We start from the raw sequence: 16407 nt of genomic DNA, 5'->3' as shown, positions 1-16407 counted from the left end.
GTGTCAGGGCTTCGGCATATACATTTGAGGGGGTAGAAACATTTAATCCACACCAGATGCCTTTCTCCATTAAATTCCAAATACGTTTTCTTCCTGGGGTAAATTCATCTAGGAAACGCTACGGTGGCCTTGCCAACGATTAAAATACCAGCTGCTAGTCACTGTCCCGAGTGCCCTGAATGGCCTCATTCCTGCCACCTCGTCTCTCCTCTCCCCTTCCCTCCCAACCTTCCAATCCAGCAGGACCCTGCTCTTCTGTGCTTCGTGTCTATTCTGATTGGCAGATGCTCACGCCAGACCAAACAGAGTGACTAGGAATCCTGGGCCCGGCAAAGGAAAGACACCTGTTCACTACACGGCTGGGAAAAAGCGGGGAAGGACGAAGCCCGTGAAGCAAAACTCAGACATGCAGATGTGACATATATACCAAGGACATAGCGTTGGAGGCCTGGGGGCTGCTTCCTAGAGGCCTGGGTCCTGCAGGCCTGGACCTGGAAGACAGAACGAGAGAGTTTCCTGGCAAAAACCATCTCTCCTGGCTCATTAGGAATCTTCCCCGTGAGGCCAGAGGAGAAAGGATGTCCCAGCCCCTCTTGATTGTGGGGACACAGGCTGGAGCCATTCGTTGCCCAGGTAGTCATGGGACCTGGCTTCCTCCTCCTCCCATCAGGGGCTGGCCCCCTCTGCACACGCTGGCCTCTTTCCACCTATCTTGTCCTCCTGCCCGGCCCAGCGGAGCCAGACAAGTGCCTGCTCTTCTTCCTGGGGGCGGAGCAGGTCCAGTCCCACAGCAGTGGACAACTGGTCAGCTCCTGGTGGCGCTGAACAGGGGAAGAGTTTTTAGGTGTATGTGTGCCCTTGGCTGTCATTCCTGCCCCCAGCCAAATACTCACTGAGGACATGACTGGCCTGGTCCCCAGAGGAGCCCCCAGAGCTGGGCACTCAGCAGATGCGCACTGAATGAAGGCACAGGTGGGGGAGGGCACGAACGGGGATGGGTGATGGCTGCTCTCTGAGCAAGTCAGCGTGGACCCTCGGGGCCAGTGGGGCAACAGTGCAGGCCCCTTGGGGAAGTGGCATCTCCCTCCACCCTGAGTCCAGGGACTTTGCTTGCTTCGTGGCTGCCCTGTGTGCCGGGGCCCTAGGACTCCTGGCCCAGTGGCCCAGGGGAGGGTACGTGATGCTGTCTAATCCGTGTACCTGGTAGGGGGAATTAGGGTGGTGTGGCCTTCGAGATCCAGCCCGCTGCCAGCCACTCCCCTTCATCTCCCTGTCTTCTCGGATGCTTCAGCCTGTGCCTGTCATCCTCACCCTCATGGAAGGTGGGCCCTCTGTGCTTTGCTCCTGGACACTCAGTCCTGGCTTACTCTCCCTCCGCCTCCCCAGGACCTCTCATACCTGCCTCTTGCCCCAGGAAACTTGCTTTGCTTAGCGCGCCCATCGGCGCCTAGGGCACCCGCTCCATCCCTGGTCAATTTTCAGGCTGCTCAGTGCTCTGCCTCCTGAGGAGGTGAGGCCACATCAGGTGGTCCCTGGAGCAAAGGAGTGACTGTGCTGAAGTCAGAGGCCTCCAGCCAAGCACTAGCCTTGCCTCGCCTGAGATCCCCTCCCTTCCTCGGAGCCCGTGTCAGGCCCCCCTGGGGGAATAATTCACTGTTCTTTTTCTGGTATCTCTTCTGCCCAGGGCTTCTACAGCACTCACCACTGATATCACTCCCCAGAACTGTCAGGAGACCAGTCAACTGCACCCCTACCTGTAGGGTTTCCTGGGACTCTAGCGAAGAGGAGGCTGTTCACCCCTCTGTCTCCCCTCCCCCTGGCAGGACCCTTTCAAATGTGTAGGTAGCTCATCTGGAAAACCTCAGAATTCCCAGGATAGCAGATTCTTGTCACTGGCTAGAAAGAAGGAGGGCTGCCGCTAGAATAGGGCAGTTTATATCATTCTTGTTGCTTTTATTTTTTTATTGTTTTATTTATTTATTTTTGTCTTTTTAGGGCCTCACCCTCGGCATATGGAAATTCCCAGGCTAGGGGTCAAATCTAAGCGGCAGCCACCCACCTGCACCTCAGCCACCGCAACACCAGACCTGAGCCACCTCTACAACCGACCCCGCAGCTCGTGGGGCCAGGGATCAAACCCACATCCTCATGGATTCTAGTCCAGTTCTTAACCCGCTGAGCCACACCAGGAACTCCTCATCCTTGTTGCTTTTATAGGCAGAGAAAAGTTCAGGTATTCAAGGAGTTGTAGTGTTAGCCTCACACATCACCAGCCATCTCTGGGTGTCCCCTGCTGGGTCTCGAACCTGGGCGAGCTGCGCATTCTCTGTATCACAGTTGCGCTAAGCGCTGGGCAAATCCTTCTGGGAATCGCCCCTCCTTAATGTACAGGGTTCTAGCACTTAAAGCTCTCGGGTTAGCAAAGGTCATGAACTTTATCCGATGGCCATTTCCATCTTTAAAGTGGATCTGTGTTGAGCATCCATCTGCCTTCCATTTGCCAGACTGTAAAACTGAGCCTTTTCGGATTCCACGATGCTTGTGTTGCTTTGCCCTGGCATCTCCTCCCTCCTTCCTCCTCCAGAGGCTGGGGCAAGTTTACTCATCTCCGGTGGTGGTTTCGTCTGGTCTTCCGAGTTGGGCTGAAAGCCGCAGGTCCCGGGATTGGCGGAAGGGATCACCTCAGCTCTCCTGGCTGAGTCACAGCCGAGTGACTGCCTGGTTGCAGAAACCCGCAGCAGGGGCCCTCCCAGGGGGACTCCAGACAGGGCAGGATGAGCGGGGCAAGGGCTTTGGCTAATCCGACTCAGCTTGCACTGAAATGTGATCTGGTGTTTTTTCCTCATTGCCTGCTGGAAAAAAATTCTCCCTGGGAGCTGGGCCGTGTGTAGATGCCGTGCAGTAATGGGGAGAACAGGGAAATTGCAGGTGACCCCACACTGCTACGTAGAGCCAGCTGGCTTCTCCAAGGAACACCAGAGGCCGTCCCCACAATCTCTGGGAAAGCAGCTGAAACTTAAAGTGGCCAGGACTGCACTCCTGAGCTTCCTTTCAAGCCTGCGTCTTCCATCAGTTCCTTCTGCATCTCAGTAAAGAACCCTCAGTCCTCGAATCTCAAAACAAAGATTTCACCTTCGCTTCCTCTCTCCTGGTATGTTACCCCCACTCCACCCATACATTCGCCAGTCCCTGGGTTTTGCCTCCAAAATACATCAGAAATCTTTCCACCATGAGTCTGTGCCACCATCATTTCCCTGGTTTCCTGCAGTAGCAGCCTGTCTGCTGGATTCCATTCCTGCCCCCTACAGCCCATTTTTCTTACAGCGGAGAAGTGGTTTTTTTATTTTTTATTTTATTTTTAATTTTTTAAATTTTTTATCTTTTTGCCATTTCTTGGGCCGCTCCCCCGGCACATGGGAGGTTCCCAGGCTAGGGGTCCAATCGGAGCTGCAGCTGCCAGCCTACGCCAGAGCCACAGCAACGTGGGATCTGAGCTGCGTCCGCGACCCACACCACAGCTCACGGGGAAAGCCGGATCCCCAACCCACCGAGCAAGGGCAGGGATCGAACCTGCAACATCATGGTTCCTAGTCGGATTCGTTAACCCCTGCGCCACGACGGGAACTCCCGAGAAGTGGTTTTTTTAAAATATAAATTCGATCACTTAATTTCCAGGCTTAACCCCCTTCCTGACATATCTAAACTCCTTGCCTTGCCTTGCAAGACCCTAAAGGTTTGGTCCTGCTACGCCCACCTCAGCTGCCCCAAGGCTCCCGCCCGGCAGAGAGCTGCCTCAGGACCTTTGCACTTGCTGTTTCTGGCCTTTTGGAAGGCCCGGCTCCTCCCCATCTTTGGAGGACTTGAGTGCTACTTGTGTTCAGGATTTCAGTTCAAACGTGACCACTTCTGATGCAGGCGGACGTTGGTGAGAAGCTAAGTGTAAATCATAATACGGCCAACAGGCTATGGCCAGGTCAGAGGGCCAGGTCGGAAAGGTTAAAGAAGGTGCCCAGGTCTCACTGCTCCGAAGGGAGAGGAGGCCAAAGACGACAGGCAGGCAGGCCCTGGGGGCGGGGTGGGGTGGGGGTTCTGAGCGGTTTACCGGCTGCCCACTCCCCTCCGAGGCTTCGGTAAATGTCACTCTAGTCTTAAGACTTTGGTTTTGGAGAGGAAAGTCCAAGCCTAAGGTCCAAGCCCACAGCAAAGTGAAGACAGGCTAGGAAGTTGGGGCGGGCGGCCCGGGGACTTCCTGCAAGGGAGGCTCCGCCGCGGGGCTGGGCGGGCCCTGAAAGTGGCCGAGTCGCTCGCCCCTCCGGAGGCCCCTCGCGTGGCCCTGCTCGCCCCGCCCCTCCATCTCGCCCCGCCCCTCCAGCTCGCCCCGCCCCCGGGGCCGGGCTGCGCTGACTGGGAGCGCGCGGCGGGCTGGGTGTTTGCATACAAAGGCGGCCACGCGCGCGGCGCCGCCTGGTAAATCGGATCCACCTCGCCTCCCGCCTCCCGCCTCCCGCCTCCCGCCTCCGGAGTCGAGTCCCCGCCGAGCCCCGGCCGAGCCCCGGCCGCCGCAGAGGTAGGAGCCGCAGCCTCTGCGGGATGGGGAGGGGTGGGACTCCTCCAGGGGCGGCCCGGGGCTGGGGGCGCGGCCAGGCCGGAGCGGACCGGGGGGGATGCGTGCCCACCCGGACGCTCGGGGACCGCGCTCTGTCCCCGCGGCCCTTTCAGAGCAAAGTGGTTCTGAGAGGGAGGCGGAGAAACAGGTCTCGGGGCCCGGCGGCCTCGTGAGCATCCCTCGGGCCTTCTCCTGCAGGGCTGACCTTGACCGGCCTGGTTGACTGGAGGGGCGGCCGCGGGATCCCTGGACCTCGAGACTAGCACCGTCCTGGGAGGACGGGTGGCTTCTCCCCGCGCGGCGAGCAGTCCCTGCTCAGCGCCGGGGACATTTATGAAACTATTCCGGGGACGGTGGTGGTATTAGGATTCCTGCTTTGCTGTTGAGGAAACTGAGGCTCAGCGAGATTTACGAGCCCAAGGTCACACAGCCGCCGGGCAGCCGGCTGAGCCCGGGGTCGGAATCTCGGTTGTCAGATTACAGTCAGGTCTCTCCTTTGCCAGGCTCTGTGCACCTTTCCTGCAGCTTGATGGGTGCTAGGCCTCCCATCAGATCCCCTTGCAAATAATTTCCTTTGGGGAAGGCCAGGAAAAAGTGGGATGAAACGTAGGGTTTTTGAGGTAACTTTTAAGTGCCACGGAGCCCCAGTGTGTAGATAAATAGATAACTGGCTGGTTACCTGGGTGGAGGGCAGTCGTGGACAAAGCAGATGTCAACCTAGTTGTGACCACGAAACAGGAAACTTGATTAAAACAACTGGCAGTATTGATTCAGAGTTTTTAGAACCCAGCAGTTTCCCCGGGAGAGTGGGGGTGTTTGGGAAAGAAGAGCCTCTAACAATGTTTTCGTGGGAGGCGGCGGGTCGTGGGAGGGGATGGTGAAATTTGCTGTTTATCCCCTGTTCAGTAATTTGGGTCTTATGAATGAAAGTAAGCAATTGACGAATGCATAGTAATGGAGACATAAACGCACACGTAACAGTTCTTCCCCCCAGAAATGTTGGAAGATCTGTTTGTCGTATGGTTTGTATTTGGATAATGCTTTGTATTTGCTAACATCTGTTTTATCATTGAGCATTTTTGTCTCTGAGTGTTTGTTTTGGAACTTTTATGCCTGTCTGTGTGTAGGGCCATTTGTTCCGAAGCCAGGCCTGGGCAGAGACCTGGACCTGACCTTATAGGGTCTGCAGGCGTGGGCTCTCCTCTGAGGTCTGCCTTAGTTTGCCCTGGGGCCTCGTCCGAGTGCCTTCACCAACCCGGGTCTCCAGCATCAAAGATCTCAGCCCTCTGGGAAGGAGCAGGCTGCAGGGGACAGACCTGCTGAGTCCTGTTGCTCCGAGAGCACTTGGGCGTTCAAGTGGGGGACTGACGGGGACTGACGGATCTCCTGGTCCTGAGCCTCTTGAGCGGACCCAGGAAAGGTGAGGAGAACAAGTCTGCCCTGGGGAAGGGCAGGTGGCTGGCCTCACAGAAGGAAGTCTGTGTTCAGGGCCCTGGAACAGAAGGAAGGGGAGGGCAGGTGATGGAAAGATATTTCACAAGAAGGCCTGAGGCCACCATGGCCGGTGGGGTACCCGGGCTGGTACAGAGAACTTGGCTTTGTAGTTTTCACCTCTAATTTGGGCCAATGACAAATTCGGAGCGTCGCTTTCTTCTATGAAATGAAGAGATAATCGCTCCCCTTCACAAGTTATTGTAAAAGCAATTGTAAAAGTTAACTGAGATACTCAGGAGCCCCTGCGATGAAACAGGGGTCACTGTGGTCACTGTTATTTTAAGGGAGGAACACAGGGTGCCAGTGAGGAGGGCTATTTGTAGCCTGGGGACAGTCCTGGGCTGTCAGTCATCCGGGCTGTCAGTCATCCCTGTGCGACCCTGTCTCACACTGAGTTGGCCTCACCTGCATCCTTTCTCTTCTGGATTCAAATTCTAACAGGCGCCTAATTGAGATAAGTTGACTTGGGCAGGTGTGCCCACGGCGGGGTGGGGGTGGGGGGCTGAGGGCTGCAGGCAGCACATTCCACCTTCTGGGGAAGGTCTGTTGGGGTGGCGGCGGCTTTTGGAGCATTTTGAGAAACACCTAGAAGACAGCGATCCAGTGGGGACGCTGAGGCTGGCGGTTTGACCTGTTTGCCGGTCACACTTCCTCAGCGTCACCGAGGCCTGAGAACTTGGAGCTGGTGAGATGACGAGGAACAAGGAACACGTGAGGCTGTGGTGCACGATCGCACGGGCAGCCTTGGGGTGGGTTCCTTGGGGGGCGCGGGTGATGGGCCAAGGTTTCCCTGAGCCCCGTTTATAAGCGCACTCACTTGAAATCAGAATGGGATTTGTGAAAAGCTGGGCAGAGCCGGGACCAGCCCATCAGTGATTTGACAGATTCCTAATGTGGAGCCGACTCCAGGAGCCTATCTGATGGCTGTTTGTGAAATGGGAGCTCTCTAGGCTGTGAGCTGAGAGTGGGAGAGAGAGAGCCGGCCCGACGCCTGCCTTCCTGCCGGGCAGCGGGTCCAGCTTAGGGGATGCCTTGATTAGGGCTGCCCCAGGGTGCTGGGGACTCTGCCCCCCCCGGGGGTGGTTTCCGCTTGGAGCCTCATGGAACCACGAGGCGGGGGTCGGGGGTGAGGAGCCTCCTGACTTGGGGGCCATCAGGGAGCTTGTGACCTGCCCCCTCCTTCCCGTGTCCTCCCCCCTTCCCTGTGCGTGCCTGGGCTTCTTCCTCTTCCCATGTTCCCCCCCTCCCCCGCCCCTTCTCCCCACCCTTTATTCAACAAACAAGAAGTGAGCAGCCCCTGGCCTTGGGGCTGGGGTGTGTGCAGCTGGAGTATTTTGAGGAATCTGTGTTTCTGCTGCAGGGAGCCCCGGGGCTGGCCATCAGCTAGAATTTTTCCCAGCGCAGCTTCCAATCCACGGGTCCGAAAATCAGTCTTGTAGGCCCATCAGTGCTTTTTAAGAAGTGAAACAAAATAGAAAAGAGAATACCAGGGCGTGCTCATCTTAGGTGTGGTATTGTTTTCTGATGCTTGTCTTCGTTGTGGGGGGCGGTGTGCGCGCACATGTGTGTGCGAGCTTTGGTGGAGGGAAGACGGGGTGCTTGGGACAGAGTGCCTGGCGTGTGGGGACGGGACCTGCGTGTGTTGGCTCAGCACCCCTCACTGCCTGCTGGGGGGTGGCCCAGGGCGCTTTGCCACCTCCCCTGTCCAGCTGGAGGCCGGGTAGGACTGACTGGACAGGCTCAGTGTGAGATGCTTCTCCGCGCCAGTGGTCCTAACGTCGCTCAACCCACTGAGCAGGTTTGGGATGCGTGCAACAGCTTAGATTTTTTTTTGCTGGTGCTGAGTGCTGGGTCTTTCCAGAAAAAGCTAGCAACAGGCTGTTAGAGCAGAGTCATGGGTTTGCGTCGACTGCCTGTTTGTTTCTAAAGCTGGCCGCAGACCCTGCATCTGAGACGCGCTGCTGGCGCAGGGCTCCGGGGACACGATGGGCGTGTTGACGCCGTGTGCTTTGTTCCCAGAGGGCCTGGCATCTCCTTGGACACACGCATTCTCTGTTGTGGTGAACTCTTCCTCTGCCTTCATTGGCTTCACGTGGTGTCCACCCCTGGTTTACAGAAGGCAAGATCGAAGCCTCGAGGGTCATGGGATGACAGGCCCGCAACATGGCACGCTCCCTGGCAGCTGCTTTGGCAAGAGAGTTTTGCTGCCAGTCAGCTTGCATCATCCCAGAATGTGGCCAAACCTGGGGTGGCCTCTGGGCTCCCATTTTTGAGCAAAATGGAAATGTTTTCCCAGCCTGCTGGAATGGGAACAGACCCTTCCGACTTTCGTATTAATTTTACCCAGTAGTCTTCTTGGCCTGGGGCTTTGTGGGAGGGTGCAGTTTAAACAGTCGACAAATGCAAAGCATTGTCAGGTGACAGCCCTGACTCACGGGCCAGGCTTTGGCACCGTTTGTGACCACAGGGCTGGCCCCTGGCTTCCGTTTGCCTGTGCGCTTGGAAAGGTACTTTGCGTCCTGCCTCACAACCATCCCCTGGGGGGGGCGCTGTTAGCATCATCCGCGTTGTAGGTACTGAGGGGCTGAGAATTAGAAAGAGGCTTGTGGTCACGGTCAGTGGGCGGTAGAGCTGAGCAGTGAGCACCAACCAGCCGCCCCTGGGGCTGAGCTCTCAGCCCCGAACCGTAGGCGCCCTCCTGAGCATTTAGGTATATTTAGCGCCCCCCCCCCCATGAGTTTCTGTGTGGAGTGGGTGGGGGGCCCTGCAGAAGTAGAAGTCCCCAAAGCAGGGCTTTCTTTTTGACCAAGACACACACCTGGATGGACAGAGGGCCCTTGCAGGTATGTAAAGAGAGGCAGCCTAGCCCTGCGCTCCGTTGATGACTTACATGAAGAGCCAGGGGACCAGGCTCGAACCTGAGCCTGTTTTGCCCAGCACTTTGGCCACCGTCTCATTCAGATGCCTCCCCCCCGCACTGCCCAGGCCCTGTGTCCTCCTTGGCCGGCACCGGAGAAGATCTATCACATGGGATTATAAGACCTGAGTGTTGCAAGATCCCAGTGCTGGAGGAGCAGTCGCCCGTCTGACCTTTGTGACCAATGCAAGAGCCACCCCCCACCACCACCCCCTCCTTGGGTGACGGGGAGACCCTGACCCAGAGCAGGCCAGGTTTTTTCCATCCCTCGCCCGGTTCTCAGCGGTCATTAAAAACTGAATGCTAAACTGATACGTGCACATGTAAAAAACCAAACCCCGAAACCAACACTGGAAATATTTGCACAAAAAGCAAAGATCTCCCCCCTTCTCTACCCACCACCCCCAACCTGGTCCCCAGGGTGAGCCTGCGAACCTTGCTCAGCATGGAAAGCAGTCCAGAATTTTGTGCGCGTGTATCAGAATATGTGTATTTGTATTTCTTAAAAATGGGTTCATATTATAAATATTTTTGTGCTTTTTTTCATGCAATATATATGCCTTTTTCTATTAGTATTTGGGGAACTATCTCTCCCTCCTTTTTTTTTTTTAACAGCCTCATAATTTCTGATTATATGGTGTGAGTGGTCCATAACTAACCAAAGTCCTATAGGTATTTGTTTCTAATTTTCTCCGTTATAATCAGTGCCCTGGTTACTGCTTTGTACCTGGCTCTTATTGCAGAAGAATTGCTGGCATTTGCTAGCATGTGCAAAAAAAAAAAAAAAAAAATGGCAGGAATTCCCATTGTGGTGCAGTGGTTAACGAATCTGACTAGGAACCATGAGGTTGTGGGTTTGATCCCTGGCCTCACTCAGTGGGTTAAGGATCCAGCGCTGCTGTGAGCTGTGGTGTAGATTGCAGACCCGGATCCCGAGTTGCTGTGGCTGTGGTGTAGGCCAGTGGCTACAACTCCATTAGACCCCTAGCCTGGGAACCTCCACATGCCGCAGGTGCGGCCCTGGAAAAGGCAAAAAGACAAAAAAAAAAAAAAAACCAAAAAACAAAACAAACAAACAAACAAAAGCAGCAGCTGCTACCGCGATGCCTGCCCTGTTGACATTCGCCCACCGGCAGTGAGTGGGGAGTGTCTGGTTTTTCCCTCTTCTCCCCAGCCCTCAGGTTTTTACAAATGCTTTGCTTTTGGATCATCCGCAGGGCCTCGTTTGGTTTGTAGGTCATAACTGATGACTAGGATTGAGTGACATCTCACGCATCATGACCAAAGGGACCCCTTTCTCGGGGAACCCTCTTTCTTTTTGGGACCGTTTTTCTATTGAGTGGGTCTGGGGATTGACCTTGGAGTCTAAAGGCGGATGGTGTCAGCAAAATTGCGGGGTGATGAGAGCTGGGGCTGGGGTTTTGAATTTTGGCAGAAGCTCCAAGGAAGCAATATTTCTTGGCAGTCTGTGGAAGAATTCTGCCAGTTCTGGGTGAAATACTGATTTGTCTGTCGAAATAATGAGGTGAGAAGTCCTGAGCTCTCCATTGCCTCACCTTGACCAAGGGTTAGCAGGGCCCCCTTTCTAGAACCACACAAGATGGGGGTAACCGATGCATGGGTGAATCTGCTCTGTGCCAGCAGGTGGAAGATTAGCCTCAGTGTGGGGCTCCCCTGCCCTGTGGGGGCCTTGAAGGAGGAGGAAACCTACCACGCCTATGCGCTCTCTTTGCTGCGTGTCTGGAGTCGTTCTGGGCGTCTCAGTTTCCGTCTCACTCTCTCTGAGCGACAGCCCCCCTCGATCGGACACATGCACTCCCCACACCTCCCCCGCTGCCCTCCACCCTTCGGGATGGCCTGGAGCTGGCTCGCCTTTCCTCTGGGTCTGGAGCTGAGCTGCGATGGGCCGGGCCTGGTTAATTCAGAAAGGACTCTGGTTGGAGCACCCAGGGCCTCTGGTTTTGTCGGCTCATTGGCAGGAAGTATGAGCACTAATGCTTTGCAGGAAGTATTAGTCCGACCTATGAGCTTTTAAAAAGCATCTTGAGTGTAGTTTCTGTTGTGACTTAGCTAGTTAAGAACACTACTAGTATCCGTGAGGATGTGGGTTCAGTCCCTGGCCTCGCTCAGTGGGTCAAGGATCTGGTGTTGCCACAAGCTGTGGCATAGGTCGCAGATGCGGCCCAGATCTGGCATTGCTGTGGCTGCGGCATAGGCTCCAGATGCAGCTCTGATTGGACCCCCAGCCTGGGAACTTCCATATGCAGCTGTTAAAAGGGAAAAAAAAAAGCATCTTGAGTTTTTAGGCGTTTCCTTACTTTGGACCAGAGCATCTCTTGAAGAATGCCGGCCTGCCAGTAAACTCCCCAGTCCCCAGAAATTACCAGGACAGCCAGAAGTTTGCTCTTTTGTGTAAGGAGCTTCTCCCAGCGCTTCGTTCAGGACAATCAGACTAACACGTGGAGCAGCTGATGGACTCACTGGGTCCGACTGGCCGGGAGGGAGGGGACCTGGCCCCACGTGTGCTGTCGGTGCAGCGGGGTGGGGATGACACCCAGGGCCCTGGACTCTCAGCCTGGCCTTGTATTTCCTGCATCACGCTGCCCTTAAGTTAGACTTCCTTTTTTGTCATTTCTCTGTAACTTATCACCCTTGCCAGCCGATAAGTATCAATGCACAAGGCTCAGAAGAAAGACTTCCTCTTTGCCATTAATATAAATAGTAAGGGGAGGATATGCTATTTATAAACCAATTTCATTTTCATGCAAGTCTAATTAGTCATTATATCACTTTTGAAATTTCTTAGAAATTGTCTTGTTTTAAATGCTTTTAGGGAAACTGGCCTTTATCTCATTAGCTCCCGGGTGAATGTGACCTTGGCCAGACCCCAAGCAGCCTGGTCTTTGTACTCAGAGCTGGTCAGACCTCAGATTTGGACCCAGATGGAAGACATGGGGTGGAATGTGCTCAGAGGAGCATGGCCGGGGTGGCCAGTGGAGACTCCCCTCCCACATCCCTCTGAGGCCTGGTGGGGGGCAGACAGCTCCTTCCTGCAGTGTCAGGGCCCAAGGGGCCATCAGTCACACAGCTGACCTCACATGGCCGAGTCCCACCGGGAGAAGGGAGAAAGAGACATCCCGCACCCAGGGCGAGGCGGGGAGAACCCTGGGAGGCAGATCGTGTGTCCCTGAGCAGGAAGGGTCCCACCTACAAGCCCAAGGGCTTGGATACGCCCAGGGAAAGAATATCACTCTCCCACAGCAGAGTCTTCAGCTTCTAGAAAGATCATCAGCGGATATCCGCATTCGTTTGTTCCATAACTGAGCCAGTGACGTTAACAGAAGTTCAGCTTCTCAGGACTGGAATTAGCCTTGGCTGATGGTGTCAAGCCCAGCACTGGGCACAGGTGAGCGTTCAGGTGACCTGCCACGTGCAGGGGGCGGGCATGTGTAGGAAGGGCGGGCCTGGGCTCTTTGCGCACGGGTCCTCAGAGATGGCTTTAGATCCTTGAGGTGGATCCGGATAAAAAGGAGGAGGAGAAGGGTTTTTGGGGGGCTGTTCCCAAGGCACATGGAGGTTCCCAGGCTAGGGGTCAAATCGGAGCTGCAGCTGCTGGCTACAACACAGCCACAGCAACTTGGGATCCAAGCCGAGTCTGTAACCTACACCGCAGCTCATGGCAACGCCAGACCCTTAACCCACTGAGCGGGGCCAGGGGTCCAACCTGCGTCCTCATGGATACTAGTCAGGTTCATTACCGTTGAGCCACCATGGGAACTCTAGGAGGAGAAGATTTTCCCCATGCATATTTAATTCAGATTTTACTAGTCAATTTCTTTGCCCCTTTTCTTCATTAATTCAAAAGTAACGAGACCTTTTCAGAGCTTCAAGGACCCTGTGCCCCTGACTGTTAGCTGGTGGCTGGGCTCAGCCGAGTCTGTGCACCTGCCCCGAGCATCTTCTGCTTACCTGTGTGCACCACCTGGAAATGTGGAGGATGAGGCTGGTCTGCTGTCCTGGCCCGACCGGCAAGCACAGCCCTACCTCTGGAGCAAGCCGACCAACTTCCAGACTAGGACATAAAGCTATTAAAGTACACCCCAGCGGATAATTTTGGCCTCACCATTGGAGAACTGAATATCTTTTCAGATGCTGTGTGTTACACCTTGCTGCGTATATAATTTAAAGTCTGGGGGCTGCCCCATACGTAGGTGGGAAGTCAAGTCACACAGAAGACTGGTGGGATTGTCACAGTGTTGTCACAGTGTTGTTGGATGTGGCCTTTAGCTGGGTTGGAGAAGTGCTTTTACCCCTTCCCCTGTCCAAGTTAAACTCTAAAGCTCAATTTCCTTCTCTGCAAAATGGGGAAATTGTGTCCCTTGCATCATTACGATAACTGAGCAATTTCAACCCTTTAAATCATCACCCTCTGGACCAGGTACCAACCTTAATGGCATGTGGGAGTGGACAGCGGGTTTAAAGGTTTGTGTCACACTGGTTTGCTGCCGTTATTATCTTTGCCTAGTGTTGCCAGGAAACTCTGGCTCTTTAGCGGTCTCTCTGATATGCTCCTTTAACCAAAGTGGCCGGCAGGCTGGATGGAGTATCGGTGGGCCCCGAAGAGCTGGCGCTGGCTGGGGACCGCTGCTGCTGGTAACAGGAAAACAAAGCCGGAGGCCTGTCCTCGCATGGTGTTGGGTTGGCCTTCCAATCAGGAAGCTCCCTGTGTGTTCCTCAAATCCAGATTGCACAAGTGTCCCTGAGGCCACCTACTGTGAGGGTAGAGGTGACAGATACACGTTTGCCTCTGCACACGCAGCGGTGGGTTTGTGGCACCCACCCCCCCGAAGTCATGAGTCATTCAGAAGCTGAAGGTGCCAAAGGTGCCTTCGATTCTTGAATAAAGGAGCGGCTTTGACCTTTGGGGCCTTGAGGACTGCGGGGGACGTTTTGAATGGATCATCTAAGAAGCCCTAGGAGGGGCAGCCGGGGGGATGTGAACGCATCCAGAGCCCACGACCGAGTCTGACCTACCTCGTCGCTCGCTCCGGGAATAAATGACAACAGTTCACTTTCAGCCTGTGTTTTCCAAGGACCAAGACCTTTTCAAAGTCATCATCTAGTTTAATGCTTTTGCTCTCGATGGCTGCTGGTGAGCCCTCATCGGAGAGCTTGTGTGACTCCCTTGTCCCCTGCACATGGCTTGTAGATGCTCCAGGCCTTCTGGCCCCGTCACCAAATAGCAACACCAGCAGCAATAATAGTAATAGGCACGACCTCCAAGGTGTGAGTTATGTTTTGTTCCGGGACCTCACTGGATGTAGCGTGGGAGGCGGCCTCTCAGATGCTCTGAGGACCTGCTCCAGACAGGTGAGGGAGGAACCGCATATACAGGAGTTTGTGCTGGAACAAAACTGTAGTTGAACATCTGGAGGTTACTGCTAATCAGACACCCAGGTTAATGATTTTAGTGCTTGGCTGTGTATGGGCAGGTGCAAGAGTCTGGGCTCGTTGAAACGATTCCTTTGATAAGCCGTCTTTACTATCTGGGGCCAGCATCCTGTTTGTCTCCTTCTGAATTCCCCTCAGGGCGCACCTTTGGGGCGGCTGCAGCGGCTGATGGCCCGCTGGCGGCAATGTTGGTTGTTTACCAGAGGCAGGCAACATTGCTTGTTTACCGAAATGGCAGACAACTTTTTTTTTTTTTGATCCACACCCCTAACGTCGTATGGTTTTTATGGTTCAGACTCTGATCCTTATCTTTCATGGCCTGTGTGTTGGCAAGAAGTGTGTTATGAGCCTGTTGTCTAAACCGTGTTTGCAGTGAGTTTAGTTGGGGGCATTGCCTTCAAGAGTTTTATGTTCCTGGGAGAGAATAGTTCCCATTTTCTTATTTCTACTTTGTGAATTTTAGGCCTGTTCCCCTCATACCCATACTTGCCAAGCTGCGCTGGAGGTGGTGGGTGTATCTTGGTGTCTGTACATCTGGAATTTTTTATGATGGGACCAAATAATGCCCCAAGACCCCTCTCCCCTACTTCTTCTTCTTTTTTTTTTTTTTTTTGGTCTTTTTGCTATTTCTTGGGCCGCTCCCACGGCATATGGAGATTCCCAGGCTAGGGGTCCAATTGGAGCTGTAGCCACCAGCCTACGCCAGAGCCACAGCAACGTGGGATCCCAGCCGCGTCTGCAACCTACACCACAGCTCACGGCAACGCCGGATCGTTAACCCACTGAGCAAGGGCAGGGATCGAACCCGCAACCTCATGGTTCCTAGTCGGATTCGTTAACCACTGCGCCACGACGGGAACTCCTCCCCTACTTCTGAAAGCCAACCCAAAAAACCACAACTCCAAAGCCCATGGGATGCTTGGGGTGAGGTCTTGTTGATTTCATCACGTTGTTATGACGGGGTCATAGAATCATCCCCTTAGCGTCCCATTCTTGAATTCCCTTTATAACGTCTTCATCAATTCATGATTTAGATTCTTTGAATACTCCCATGGATGGTAGGCTCACTCCTTCTAGTGATTTAGTTCTCTTAGAAGCTTGGTCTCCTAGCTTGTGCTTTCAACCCTGGCTCTGGAATGGCCTCTCTATAAACCTGACTGTAGCTCCGATCTCTGACCATCTGAATAGCCCTGGACACGTGTGAATGTGGGCTGAACGTTATCTGACTTTTAGACCTAGATGCTCGGTATCTGTTTTCTACAGCTACACAACCGACTGACTTTTCTTGAGCTGAGCCTCACTGATTTATACCCGTTCTGTCCAGTGAGATGGCAGGCGGTGCTTTCAAAGGATGACAGGAAAGACGAGGGGGTGAGCCGGGGCTCCCGTCCCTCGTGGCCACTTACTGGTTGTGCTGCCCTGAATGTCACCCAAGCCTGGTGCTGCACTTCCTCGTTGGAACTGGGGTCATGATGTTGGTTCTGAGCGCCGCACGGGGCGGGGCGTTAGATTTACACTAGCTGAACTCTCCTATGCAAAGGAGGGTTTTTCGGTTTTTTTGCCTTTTTGTCTTTTTAGGGCTGCACCTGTGGCATATGGAGGTTCCCAGGCTAGGTTGCCTACACCACAGCCACAGCAACGCTGGATCCTTAACCCACGGAGCGAAGCTAGGGATCAAACCTGCAACCTCATGGTTCCTAGTTAGATTCGTTTCCACTGCGCCATGGCAGGAACTCCTGCAAAGGAGTCTTGTATCTCGTGAAGTAGTAGACGCACGTCGCGTGGAGGCCTGCATGGCCTTTTGCTGAGGAGCCAGGAAAAAGTGCTCTCATGATTAGCGATGCCTTAAGGATTTGCAGCCTCCACGGGGTGGGCGTTGGCTGATGGCTCTAGAGTCTTCCTTTCTCTCCACAGTCGCCAGGCCCTCGCTGTGGTTTCC

General features: G+C 54.4%; 1 protein-coding gene across 15 annotated transcripts in view; it reads left to right on the top strand.

Moving 5' to 3' along the window:
- LPIN1 (lipin 1) overlaps positions 1-16407 on the top strand; it is a 133508-nt gene that overhangs the window by 48664 nt on the left and 68437 nt on the right. For 6 of the 15 annotated variants that reach the window (XR_014839314.1, XR_014839315.1, XM_021085569.2 and 3 more), the window contains exon 1: positions 4426-4567. The exons of 5 other annotated variants lie outside the window; for them this stretch is intronic. The gene's annotated coding sequence lies outside the window, so the exon portion shown is untranslated. Of the gene's footprint in view, positions 1-2636; positions 3152-4425; positions 4568-4682; positions 6027-16407 lie in introns of those variants that run through there. 4 more of the 15 variants (XM_085015354.1, XM_085015348.1, XM_021085567.2 and 1 more) reach the window with 4 other exon arrangements.

The sequence above is a fragment of the Sus scrofa genome, chromosome 3, assembly GCF_054392235.1.
Source record: "Sus scrofa isolate SSC_HxYL_T2T_F1_AM1 chromosome 3, Sscrofa_HxYL_maternal_Yorkshire_Landrace_v2.0, whole genome shotgun sequence".
NCBI classification, from domain to species: domain Eukaryota; kingdom Metazoa; phylum Chordata; class Mammalia; order Artiodactyla; family Suidae; genus Sus; species Sus scrofa.
The sequence above is the reverse complement of the archived record's forward strand: the minus strand, read 5'-3'. Positions and strand labels throughout refer to the sequence as shown.